General features: G+C 36.7%; 1 long non-coding RNA gene across 6 annotated transcripts in view; it reads right to left on the bottom strand.

The window, feature by feature from the left end:
- Positions 1–13,369, bottom strand: part of LOC106510002 — a 126,126-nt gene that overhangs the window by 103,024 nt on the left and 9,733 nt on the right. For 4 of the 6 annotated variants that reach the window (XR_002343169.1, XR_002343171.1, XR_002343167.1 and 1 more), the window contains exon 3: positions 3,466–3,533. The exons of the other annotated variants lie outside the window; for them this stretch is intronic. This is a non-coding gene — a long non-coding RNA (uncharacterized LOC106510002). The remainder of the gene's footprint in view (positions 1–3,465; positions 3,534–13,369) is intronic. 6 annotated transcript variants of the gene reach the window in all.

Genomic DNA, 13,369 nt, shown 5'->3' with positions numbered 1-13,369 from the left:
TCCCCCTTTCCTGTCCATCACCACCCCTGTGCTCTGCCTGGCCTCTCCACTCCTCACCCCAGCATCACACTTTCCTCACTAACTGGAATGTCTGCCAGCTGTTTACCATGAATCTTTGGCACATCTGTGTGGACCTTTTTCTCTTTATTTATACTCATACAAGCCCCCAGAGAACATCCTTGTGGTCTGTCTGGTCGCTGGGTCTCCATCATTCTAACCCCACTGCTATTTGTCTGGACCTTCTCACCACAGATATTCACACAATTATCCCTTATTCTTTATTGTTAACTTGAACCTTCTTTTAATAGCTTCATCATGGATAAATGAGGTTTAAAAAGAGAAATGTGTCTTTCTTACGTACATTTTTATCTGAATTCTTGTTTTATAGTCCCTGAATGGGTAGATCTGTTCAGGGAAACACAATGGAGCACAGATGTTTGGGCCAAATGTGTTTCCTCAAAGGTATTCCCTATTGAACACTTTTAGGCATATGAGTATGCACAACAAAAGGTGGGCATGTTTTCCCTTTAGAGGGTTTATTTCTTCTCAGTCTTGTCAAAAGTTGGATTTATAAACCAAATCTGTGTAATATTTATTTTAAAGTATCACTAGCAAATTATATGATAAATGTATATTAAATCTTATGAACCCACTTCCAGAAAAACACTAAAATTTTTAAAGGTTGGTATTATTAAACATTCTCCGCTGGGTTGGGACCTGTTGGTTCATATTCTTGCTCAGAGGAATTTCTGTTGTTTTTCTGGTCTGAGCCATTGAGAATGGCTCTGGCAAGGATGTGTTGGCAGAGCATGGTCTGTGGTGGTGCTACTGGTGGGACTTTTGTCAAATACCTATTCTATGGAAGTCACCTAGGGAAAAAAAAAACACTGTCATGACTATGAACTGGCTTTTAAAGAATTTGTTTCTCCTGGTAACTATGGCCATAGCAACTACTAAAATAAAACTAGTAATTGATTTTTTTCTCCCTCCTAGAAGTGGATAAAGGCTAACAATGTATTTCTAGGGATTTTAACCTCAGTTATTATGTTTTTTCTTAATCTTCCAATGTTTTTCCTTGGGAAGGGAAGACCTACACAGGAACTGATAACAAGTAGAGTATTTTCAATTAGTAATAACAATTATTCATGTTTTCATGTGAAGATATTTTGAATGTCTGAAGCTTTTGACTATCATTTCCTCATAATACCTAATGTATATCCATATTATAGATTTGTATCTCTCCATATAGGTATATAGATATTTAGATACAGCTTCAAATTTCAGGAAAGTGATAGGGTCAATTACATCCAGTTGACTGTACAATTTCAAAGAAGTTCAGGATAAGGTCACATCTGAAAAGGGAGTCCTCTCTGCATTCTGGAGAAAATGCCAGTTTGGAATTTTCATGTTTAAGATACCTCCTGCCCCTGCCAATAAAATATAGGTTATATGATTCCTGTTTGCTTTTATGGTAGAGGAAAACTGTAAGTTATTATGGCCCATGGTGTGTATTTAGGGAGAATGGTGGGGGGTACACATAATTTCAACTTATTTCTGGACTAAATTAATATGATTGTATATTATTTCATACCACAGGAGTAAAACTATTCTCTTGTAGAAGTTGATTCTTCTCCCAAATTAACTGGACTATTGGTTATTTTGATCAATATTTTCTATTAATACCACAACCAGCCAGAGAGTTTAAAGGAAGAATAAAATCACATTTATTACTATTCCTATCTCAAATTAATTGTAAGAAGCAGGTAACTTGCAGGAGATGTGCTGTGTATTCATTTGGCTGTTAGTTTGAATTTGGAGCAGCTGTGGAGGCGGGCGTGGGGACAGCAGTAATCAGTGGCTATCTTTCTACACAGCTTAGCATACAGTCATTAGAACCCTAGGGTCAGCTATAGAGTCAGATGACCTAGTTAGACCACTAGGAACTAACTAAAGAGGCTGCCCTCTTGAAGAAACAAAATTAATAAAAAATGATTTTCTAGAAATAAATTTATCAAGTCTTATCAAGAAAAATGAGGAGTTCCACCATGGTACAGAGGGTTAAGGATCTGGTGTTGCTACAGCTGAGGCATAGGTCACAGCTGCAGCTCAGATTTGATTCCTGGCCTGGGAACTTCCATATGCTGTGAGTCCAGAAAAAGAGGAAGGAAGGAAGGAAGGAAGGAAGGAAGGAAGGAAGGAAGGAAGGAAGGAAGGAAAGAGAGAGAGAGAGAGAGAGAGAGAGAGAGAGAGAGAAAGAAAGAAAGAAAGAAAGAAAGAAAGAAAGAAAGAAAGAAAGAAAGAAAAAGAAAGAAAGAAAAAAGGAGGGAGGGAGGGAGAGAAGGAGGGAGGGAGGAAGGAAAGAAAGAAAGAATTTAAGTATTCATCTCCTTTAGCCTAGTAATTTTACTTTTAGAAAACTACCTAAAAAAAATATACAATAAAGGTAGAAAAAAATTAAGCACAACATATTCATTAGAACATGAAAGATTTGTGATCACCCTGGTTCCATCCATAGTTAGTGCTATGCCTCTGAGGGTTCTTTCTTTCTGAGTGAATCTTGGTTTTATTATTTGTAAAACATGATAAGATGGTAGTAAGAACCTCTGTCTCATACAAGTATGAGTATTGAGATCGTTTATATAAAATGCTTAGCTGTGTGTGTGCAAAAAATGACAAAATATAATATTACTAATATATCTCTAGAATATTAAAATATAAAACAATGTATAAAATTATTATCTTAGATTATTAAGTTAATAAAATATATACAAACCACACGAAGAGAGTAGTCAACTCTCTCAGAGTGGAAACTGCCAAAAAACGAGCTATTCTGAGGTGGATTAGGGTCCCAATTCCTAGCCTGCCACAACTGCAGAAGAGACTCCACCCTTGGAGAGGGACTGGCTGTGGGTGGAGGAAGCCACTCAACTTCTTAGCTTCACTCACTTAGCATATAGCCTCTGCAGCAAGAAATCTGAGTGGGATGAGAAATGCTGGTGTCCTGTCCAACCTGGGAGATACCATAGCCCTCAACCAAAAACTGGGGGATGGGGAGAGAGGGAGGAGGGCTTTTCAACATTTAAATAGAAAGAAGAGCAACAGGATCTGCTGCATAGCACAGGGAACACTACTCAATGTTCTGTGATAACCTATATGGGAAAAGAATCTGTAAAAGAATGGACATATAACTCAATCATTTTGCTGCACACCTGCCACCTGAAACTAACACAGCATTGTATATAAACTATACTTCAATATAAAAAAAAATTAAAGTTAAAAATACATTTTATTAAAAATAAATAAACGAAGGAAGAAAAAAGAAGGAAGGAAGGAAGAAGAGAAGGAACAAATGAAGGAAGTGCGACTGAAAGAAATTAAGTCTATAAAAATGTCCTAGAAGGAAACATAGCAAAATGTCAGAAATAGTATTTATAGTAGGATGAACAATATGTTTCTGCTGTGTACCTGAACATGAGTTAAATAGGTGACCCACTTCCAAAATGGTGATGTGACAGGCTCCGCAGATCTGTTCCCTAGCAAAACAACTACAACTGACGAAAATTATAAAAAAGCAAATTATTTAAAACCTCTGAAAATTTTCCTAGGGACATACAGCTAATAATCAACAACAACATTTATTCAAGAATATATATTAAATCTCAGTAAGAACAGTGGCAAGCTGTGGTATTTGAGCACAACCTACTTCCTCCCCCTATGCCCTCAGTGCCCCAGGTCAACATGAGTCAATATAAACTAGAATGCAAGATTCCTGCTCTCCCTCTTCCTAACCCCCTGCCCCAGTTCTCTGGTGAGGGCTGTGGTATTGCAAGTTGTGCAGGACTGCAGTACTTCTCATTCCCCTAAAGCCTTCTATTGCAGAGGCTATGTTCTAAGAAGTTAGGGGAGGAGGTTTCCTCCACCCAGTTCCCTATCATAGGGTGGAGCCTGTACTGCAGGTGTGGCAGGCCAGGAATTGGGGCCCTACTTCATCTCACCCCACCTTACTTTTTTGGCAGAGTTTCCACTCTGAGAAAATTGACTAGTTGAGAAGACTAGATGCTATGGCCCCTGCTGAGTGATCTGCTCATAAAGGACTGCAGCTCCTGCTCTGGAGAGGATCTTGAAGATTTTGACCAAGTGTAAGAGGTAGAATAAAGAGCCCCAAACCTTTCCCATGGAATTGACTTTATTTAGAACAGACAGATAGAGGGGAAGTTCAAGCCTAATGGCACTCTTTAGAACCATAGAGATTTTAGTGATAAGAAATAAAGAGGGTCAACTATAATTTAAAAAGAAATAAAATAAAGATGGGGCTAGTAGGTCCTTGAGAGCAACAAACTAAATCCTAGGCCAGCTAGTTCACCAGGGAGAACCAGAGAAAGAGATAACTAAGAAGAACATTCTTGAGGTCCAGAACAAATCTCAAAGCCTAGCTTCAAAAACTACCCCTTCAAAGACATGTAATTTAAATGGACCTCACTGTGGAGTAGTTTTTGACCCAGAGAATTGTTGAAAACAATAGAGAATAAGATAGTGATAACTGGAACCTACCAACTGGGTGTGATACCAAAAGAGGCAGCTAGCTTAATACAGATCAGGGGCTGGGGTTGGGGGACGGAGCAGTCAAAGAGAGGCCTTGCTACAACTACCTTCATAGCAGCAGGACTGTGCACATGCCCAAGGCCATGCCCCCTGAGGAACAACACCAGAGACTTTATACTGCAAGGGATATAGACTCCATAAAATAGTCCAGCCAGGTCACTAAGCAAATAAGCAAAACAGTAAGCCTAGAGACAGAGGTAGACATGTGGGTGCTGTCATATCCAGAACCATTAAAATATATGGTTTTATATTTTAAAATATAAAATAGCCAATTATCAACAAAAATTATGAAATATGCAAAGAAACATGAATGCATTTCTCATACACGGTGAAAATAATAGAAGACAATGTAAGAAGGCCCATATGCCAGACTTAAACAAATTTCAAAACAGCTATTATAAACATGTCCAAAACTAAAGAAAGCCATGATTAAAGAATTAAAGAAAAAATATGACATGTCTCATGAAGTAGAAAATATTACTAAAGAAAAATTCCTTAAAGAATCAGTGGAAATTTTGGAGTTGAACAATAGCTGAAATAAAAAATTACCATGAGGTGCTCATAGTAGACCTGAGCTGGAAAAGAAAAAAAAATGGTAAGCTTGAGGATAAATTGATAGAAATTATGGAATGTAAAGAACAGAGCAAAAAAAAAAAAAAAAAAAAAAAACTATTGAAGAATAAATGAACACAGCCTCAGAGAAATATGGGACATCGCTAAGGTTGCCAACATGCGTGTAGCAGGAGTGGAAAGGAGAGGAAAAAGAGAAAGGTTAGAAAAAAAAATCAAATTACCCAAACGTGGTAAAAAAAATTCATCTACACATCTAAGAAAATCAGAGAATTCCCAGTAAGAGATACAGAAAGAGGTCCACACAGAGAAAAGAAGAGCCAAAGACAAAGAGAAAATTTTAAAAGCTAAGATTAAAAACAACTCATCGCTAGCAAGAGAACAGTAACATTAACAGATGACTTCTCATTAAAAATAATGGAGGCCCAAATTTGCAATATTGCATTGAGTGGTAATTTGTATTTAGAATACATAAAGAACTCTCTCAACAGACTGAAAGACAAACCAGTCAAAAATGCACAAGAGAATTCAACAGACATTTCTCCAAAGGAGATATGGAAATAGCCAATAAGCACATAAAAAGATGTTCGACATCATTAGTCATAAGGAAAATGCAGGATACAGCAAAAACCTCAATGAGATATCACTTTATATCACTAGGATGTATTTAATTAAAAAGTCAGAAAATAATATATGCTGAAAAGGATATGGAGAAGTTGGAACACTCATCCATTGACAGTGGGGAATATTAAATGATGGAAACCCATCTGGTAGTTCTTCAAAAGGTTAGAGTTACCGAATCACCCAGCAATTTCACTCCTAGGAAAATACCTAAGAGAAATGAAAACACGTGTTCTCACAAAAACTCTACACAAATATCTATAGCAGCATTGTTTATAATAGCCCCAATGTAGAAACAGCTCAAATGATCATCATCTAATCAATGATAAACAAAATGTGATATGTGAGTATACATATGTCTAATGTGATATATGATTCCATTTATATGAAATGCCTAGAATAGGCAAATCTATTGAGATAGAAAATACCACGGATGGTAAAGTTGGGGCAAAAGGAGAGTGACTGATAATGTCTATTATGTTTCCTTTTAGGATAAGAAAAAGTTCTAAAATTTACCGATTTTTTTTTAAGAGAATACCAAGGCTTTATGGTTTTTTTTCTTAGAAAGACGACCCTAGAATTCCCATTGTGTCTCAGTGGGTTAAGAAACCGACTAGTATCCATGAGGATGTGGGTTCAATCCACAGCCTCACTCAGAGGGTTAAGGATCCAGCATTGCCACAAGCTGCGGGGTAGGTCACAAATGTGGCTCAGATCTCGTGTTGCTGTGGCTGTGGTCTAGGCCAGCAGCTGCAGCTTCGATTTGACCCCTAGCCTGGGAACTTCCATATGTCATGGGTGCAGCCATTAAAAATAAATAAATAAATAAATAATTGAATAAATAAATATATCCCTGCTGTTGGCTAATGGTGATGGGTTCATAACTCTTTGAATATACTAAAAACTATTAGATTGTACACTTTAAATGAACTAGATGGTATGTAAATTACATGTTAATAAAGCTATTATACTTAAATAAACTGATAATTGTATAACAAAATGTACACAAATGAACAAACATACACTGCACCTTTCTCTATAGAAACAGACTATTTTATCACATTCCTCTAATGTTAAATATAGTGATTCTATGAGAACATTAAGTAAACAGAGAATAAAGATTTTATAACAATAAATGGCAGGCAATCCACATAGCAAAGTATGAAGATACCTTAAGTATGAGGAAGAAATGGTGAGATCTAGGTTTTGCCAAATTTAGGGGACTATCCTGGAGAAGATAAAATTGATAGAATTCTTAGTGGTAGGAGTAATCAGCTAATCACAACTTTCTCTTGAGAATAAACATGTTTTGTTTTAAAAGGGCCCTTTTATCTTAAGCAGCTGCTAGTTTGTCAGAAAATTTTCAAGGTATTTTACATACATTATGATTCATTCTCTCACATAGTAGATTTTATGAATGAGAATACTAGAGCTTTTAAAAAGGGAACTTTGCCAGTTTGCTCATAACAAGTGTATAGTGGAGTGAAAGGCTAAAATTCAGGAGTGCTTACATCATCCTATGCTGATTATCATAATTTAAAACTGTGTGTGATCCACCAAACAAATTTTATTACAACATCTTTTGTATGTGATTTGATTCAAAATGAAGGGGAGAGAATTGAAATTTATAGTCAGTCATTAATTTGCGAATAAATCCCAATGTTACTAAGGAAAATTCCTGGGACTTAAATATTAAACCTTTTAAAAAGCACTTCAGATCTTGTTAGTAACTTTTCCAAGTGAAAGTAATAAATTTCCAATCCTTCTGGATAGGTATTATTAACAGATTTTATCTCTCATTCAGTTCTTTAAAAATGATTGCATGAGGTTAGTCAGTGGAGAAATCTTGGTCACATTTATGAAAAATCTTAAGATATTCTTTCTCTCTCTGGCTACAAAATATATCATACTAGGTATTTTCTCAGCTCAGTATATTACAGCAATATCCCTTATGTAAGTATATTTGTTTTAGACAATATATAATACATTCAAACACTGCCCTCACCCTCATGTTTTAGATTAGAAATTAAAGGAAGGGAAACACAGGGTTTATGAGGATTTTTAAAATTATCTAAAGGATTGCATTGTTTTTGTACAGAAAAATGATTGTTTCCCCCCAATGGAGAAGTAAACCAGCAATAGAATTTTGACAAGAAGGTTTATATGATTCCAATTAGAATTTAAGTCACAAAGAATAATAAATATATTGGCCATAATCTCCTGCTTGGGTGATCCTCTTGGAATATGGAATTTCTGATGAGATCATCCCTTTACAAACACCATGTCACCAGCATCTGGTCCTAGAATACCCCAGTTTAACTCAGGTAGATTCAGGCAGGACTATATTGTTTAGAGAGAAGAGTGTGCTTCAATTAGAGTAGGCAAAGCTCGACTGCAACTTTACCTTCAGGGATTGATTTAGTTAATGTGTTACAAATTTATAGAGTTTAATCCATTCACTCCAGTGGAACCTCAAACAACTCCCAGACAGGCAAAAGTCCATCATGTCTTTGAGCATAGACATGTACATGAGATGATGGCTATTTATCTTTCTGCTTTCGAATTTGGCAATGATATATTCTCTTTGGCCAGCAGAGTAGAGATATTGTGGATTAAGACAAAAGGTACAAAGAGTGAAAGGTAGATCATGAGAAGTAATCACAGGGCGATGATGAAACAGAGCAGGAAATGATGATTTAGATAAATGAGGCATATTAAAGGCTAAAACATCATTTACGAGGATCCCCACCCAAAAAGGATTTAAATTCTCAAGTAGATTGACATAAAAGCTCAGGGTCTTTAAAAATGCATGGTCATGCAATGATAGTCCAAAACCTCTTATTTAAAAAAAAAAATTTATGTAAAAAAAGAGCATTAATCAAAACCTCTCCCCACATCCACACCAAAAATAAATGCTAGGGAAAAGACTAATGCTGGTGAAAGACATCCCTGAGTTTCAGCTTCCTTATCTATAAAAATCATAGTAAAAATACTTAGCAGTTTGAACTTGTGGCCTCTGAGATTCCTTCCAAAGTAGTTTTTAATGATTCTAGGTAAGATATACTTATTGTAAGTTCAAGGTGTCACATTTAGCATGAGGATATGAATTTTAATAAGTAATGAAGAGCCTTCAATACCCAATGGAATGAACCTCTAAGGATGAACTATCATGCAAACTGACAGGTCTGTGATGGTCATGTATGGGTGGATCAGGAGGGAGAGATGTTCCTCAACCCTTAAATCACACTGCCATTAGCAAAACAAATTCTAACAAGTTTTCAAGCTGAGCTGCATATTAGAATCTGGGGCGTTTTTAACAATCTTGATGTGCAGGTCATGACACAGACCCAATTAAATCGAGATCTCTGGGGATGAGACCTGCACATCAATATTGTTTTAAAGTTCCTGAGGGAATTCCATTGTGAACCATGATGAGCACTCCAGCCTCATGCTTTCATGTGGCAGAGGAGAAAACTGAGACCCCTTAAGCTAAATGACTGAGTTTAGGTCCAGGGGTCTGTGGGGAAGCTAGGACAAGAGTCCCGATCTTCCAACCCACCATCCTACTCTTTTCACTACATCCCTGTCTTCCTGTCTTTCCTTTTTCATACAGTGGCCTCTAAATTGGCCTATCTGTGGTCTTAACTTCAGTTCTTCTGTTCAGCACCTATACACACAGCATAACAAAGCTGTGATAATCTTCCCTGGTAGAACTTTTGCATGTTATCTTACGATTTATAGGCCATGGTTTCTTAGACTTGTAGTTTTGGGTTGACCCTAACTCCTGTATCTTAGCAATGTGAAAAACTGAGCACCAAAGAAGTTAAATGACTAATCTATGGTCATTTCATCTCACCAAAAGCAAGATCCAGAATTGAAATTGCTTAACATCTTGTCCAAGTTTTATCCACTCTCCCAAGCCTCTAACTTCGATAATGGGAATGCCTCTCGAGACACTGGCACATTTGTCAAGAACCTAACAGACGTTTGTCTCAGGAATAGAGAAGCTGAGTGAGAATCAAGCAGCAGGCATCTCACATTTTATGCTTGGAGGTCAGAGCAGAGCCCAAGATGCTCCTGCAGCTCACACATCTTCTTTCCAAAGCACTAGCTCAGCTGGTTAGGGGGCAGCAACTAAGAATGCAGTATCTCTGCAGGACTCCTCTGAAACTTGGAAACTTGGAAAACAGCGAGAGACCACTGTAGGGTCTGGTTCTTTTTCATGGGTTTCAGTTCGATGTTTCAAGTTCTAGTTTTTCCTTGCTCCCCCCTCATGTCCTTTCTCCCTCCTTAACCACTTGTCTTCCAGACTTCAGCTTCCAGCATGAGACACAGAAATAACAAATGCCAGCTTCAAAAAGACTACATAACCAGCTCTGACAACTGCATAAGGTCAAATCCCTATAATAAATTGTACATGTATATCCTAGAGCTCTGCTTTTCCGATTGGAACCCTGACCCATGTGTGGACTAGGACTGGGTAGATAGAATCAACTGGCATCACCGTCTTGGCCATGGCTACCCTTTGTCTAAGACAGGCATCTGGAATTGAAAAACCCAAGATATGACAATGCGGACCTTTTGATCACAACCTGCTTGGGGAAAGCAATAGCTGTTCCCTCTCCATTTTGCCATTGTCTCCATCTCTGTCCATCATATCTTTATAGTACATTGTCTTGTACAGGTACCTTCCTGTTGGGTGTTTGCGTTAGCATCCTGCAGTATACTCAAATCCAAACAACAATACTTGGCTTTTTCAATAACATTTTTCTGATACTTTTTGGACCATTTCTCTGATTTTTTTTCATGCCTCTGATTTTTACGACTTTACTATTTCCTCAAATATCTTTGTGTTTTTTTTAATGTTCTCATTTGTGCTGCCCCTGATTTTCTTAAAATTTTAATCCTTGAGGTTAGACGGCAACAATTCTTACACCTCTTTTTACTTATATAAGGATTAAGACAGAGTTAGGAATGTAACAGAGGCTCACTGAATAACTGCACAAATTAATACATTTTTATTGGAGGTCTACTGTTTAGTTATTATTATGCTAGTTCAGTCGGAAGGAGGCTGGCAATTTGCCTTCTTATATATACTTTAAATAGAGCAACAATATTAACCTAGGGCAACTTGCGTCTGTCTGACTTTAGGATGTCTTAACACCTAGAGACCTGTATGATAATTTTGTGATTTAGATGTGGAAAGACAACTACTACTTATACACTCCATAAAATTTCATACCGCAGCATTTTGAAAAGGAAAAAATATTTTATACCCAATGACTCAATAGTATAGCTTTCTTTGAATAATTTATTTTTCCATTTTTAGTGCAACATCAGTCTGTTTTCAAAACAGCATGTTATGATAATATGCTATATGACATACCTCATTTAGCCTTGCTTTTGAAGTCTGAGGTTATGGACTTGTTTTTAAAGTTGCGACTGCAAATAACTGGCTCTTTATACTTGTAATTCTGTCTTTAAAAAGGCTTATACAAAGAAATGAAATCCTGATGTATAGGACAGGGAACTCTATCTAGTCACTTATGATGCAACATGATGGAGGATAACGTGAGAAAAAGAACATGTGTATATGTGTGACTGGGTCACTTTATTGTACAGTAGAAACTGAACAGAACACTGTAAACCAAGTACAATGGAAAAAATACAAATTATTTGAAAAAATGCTTATATGATTGTTCTGTATATTTTTTTCCCTTAGTTTTTTTTTTTTTTTTTATTTTCCCACTGTGCAGCAAGGGGATAGAGTTATCCTTACATGTATACATTACGATTACATTTTTTTCCCCACCCTTTCTTCTGTTGCAACATGAGTATCTAGACAAAGTTCTCAATGCTATTCAGCAGGATCTCCTTGTAAATCTATTCTAAGTTGTGTCTGATAAGCCCAAGCTCCCGATCCCTCCCACTCCCTCCCCCTCCCATCAGGCAGCCACAAGTCTCTTCTCCAAGTCCATGATTTTCTTTTCTGAGGAGATGTTCTGTATATTTTTGAATAGAGAAATTATAACTCTGGCTTATTGTAAAAGAGAAGTATGTAAAACTCAAAAACTTGAGGCTTGAAAAACAAAGTAACTTTTCCTTTAGAGATATAAAATTTTTCATTTCAGGATAAATATGTGTATGATTAGATAGATCTTCATTCCATATGTAAAATTTTATATAGCCTTCTCAACTTTGATATAAAGGTATAAGAATGTTATGAAAAAACCTAATTTTAATGCCCATATTTTATTCCATGAATATAACCAGTTGACTTAATCAACTATTGTAGAAGATTACATTTGATCATAAGCAATGGTTCAGGAATGTATCTTTGTTCATCCATCTCTTTGCCCATGATTTTAATAATAATCTCAGGGTTACAATTTTAAGGCAATGTTGCTTAAAACATATGTGCATTTAAAAACATTTCATAGGTATTTCCTGCTTTTTCTTAGAAAAGCTATACCAATTATATTATCAATAATTTATCCTTTTTTATTTTGCCAAGTTTATAAACCCAAATTACATGGAATTATTGTTTTTAACTTGCATTTCCTCAAACCTAAGTTCCAAGCATAATAAATATACTTCAAGATAATTTGTGGTTTGGTATGCTGAAGGTACATTTTTTCATCAAATTTTTAGTTTATCAGGTTTCTTTTATATATAATAAATATATTGTGATGGCAAGTACTGATTTCAGAAAAGGGGGGAATGAAGTATAATTTTAAAATGAGAGCAATGAAACCCAAAGAAGGAGAAAAAATTGAAGAACAATCATCCTTTCCCCATCCAAAAATCAGTGTTGGACAGAGAGGAGTGAGATTTGCCTGAAGTGGGGCTTAAGTTGCTCTGGATATCAAACAGAGAGTGCGATTGTGTGAACAGCTTTGTCTGGGACTCTGTAAGTGTTAGATGTTATAATTGACAAGGCATCAAGCCAAACACTATACATCCAAGGCCGATAAAGGGAGTTAGAGTAGAAACTGGAGAAGTGTCAGGCCATATTTTCACGATTCTGTTGAGCTCAAAATGAGATCCCTGAAGACAAAGACAATGATTAACATAACCCCGTTATGATGAAAAGGGGGAAGGGCTGGCAAATTACTCAGAATTACACATAAGTCTATTCTAACCTCATCTGAGGGAGAAATTGAACAAGCCCTTTGAGGAACCCAGTAGAGCTACACTTATCAAGCCCATGGTTTGATGGAGACCAGCCCCTTGCTCTCATTCCTTGGTTCACCAGAATTTTTTGAGGATATCATTAGAGTGAAGGTGCTAAGCTAATTTCAGAATAGAGGAAGCATGGAACGTGTGCTGCTGTTGCTTTGCTTGTGGGGATTTGGAGCTGATACTGTCTACTGAGAGGAGACTTCACTTGTCATCATATACGAGCTGTGGACGACTTGGATCCTTCTGAAGTTGTTGGTACGAGGAAATTCTTTTTGAATTTCCAAATTTCTTTCTCCAACCAGGGGAGTTGTCCTTCTATAAAGGGACTTGAGAAAATGGCAGTTTGTGGAAGAGTGGGCTTTTATGGTCAATGTGTGAGGTGGCTTGCAGGCAG

This window comes from Sus scrofa, chromosome 4 (genome assembly GCF_000003025.6).
Source record: "Sus scrofa isolate TJ Tabasco breed Duroc chromosome 4, Sscrofa11.1, whole genome shotgun sequence".
Classification (NCBI taxonomy): Eukaryota; Metazoa; Chordata; class Mammalia; order Artiodactyla; family Suidae; genus Sus; species Sus scrofa.
Note: the sequence above shows the minus strand (reverse complement) of the source record. Positions and strands in the feature narration are given on the sequence as shown.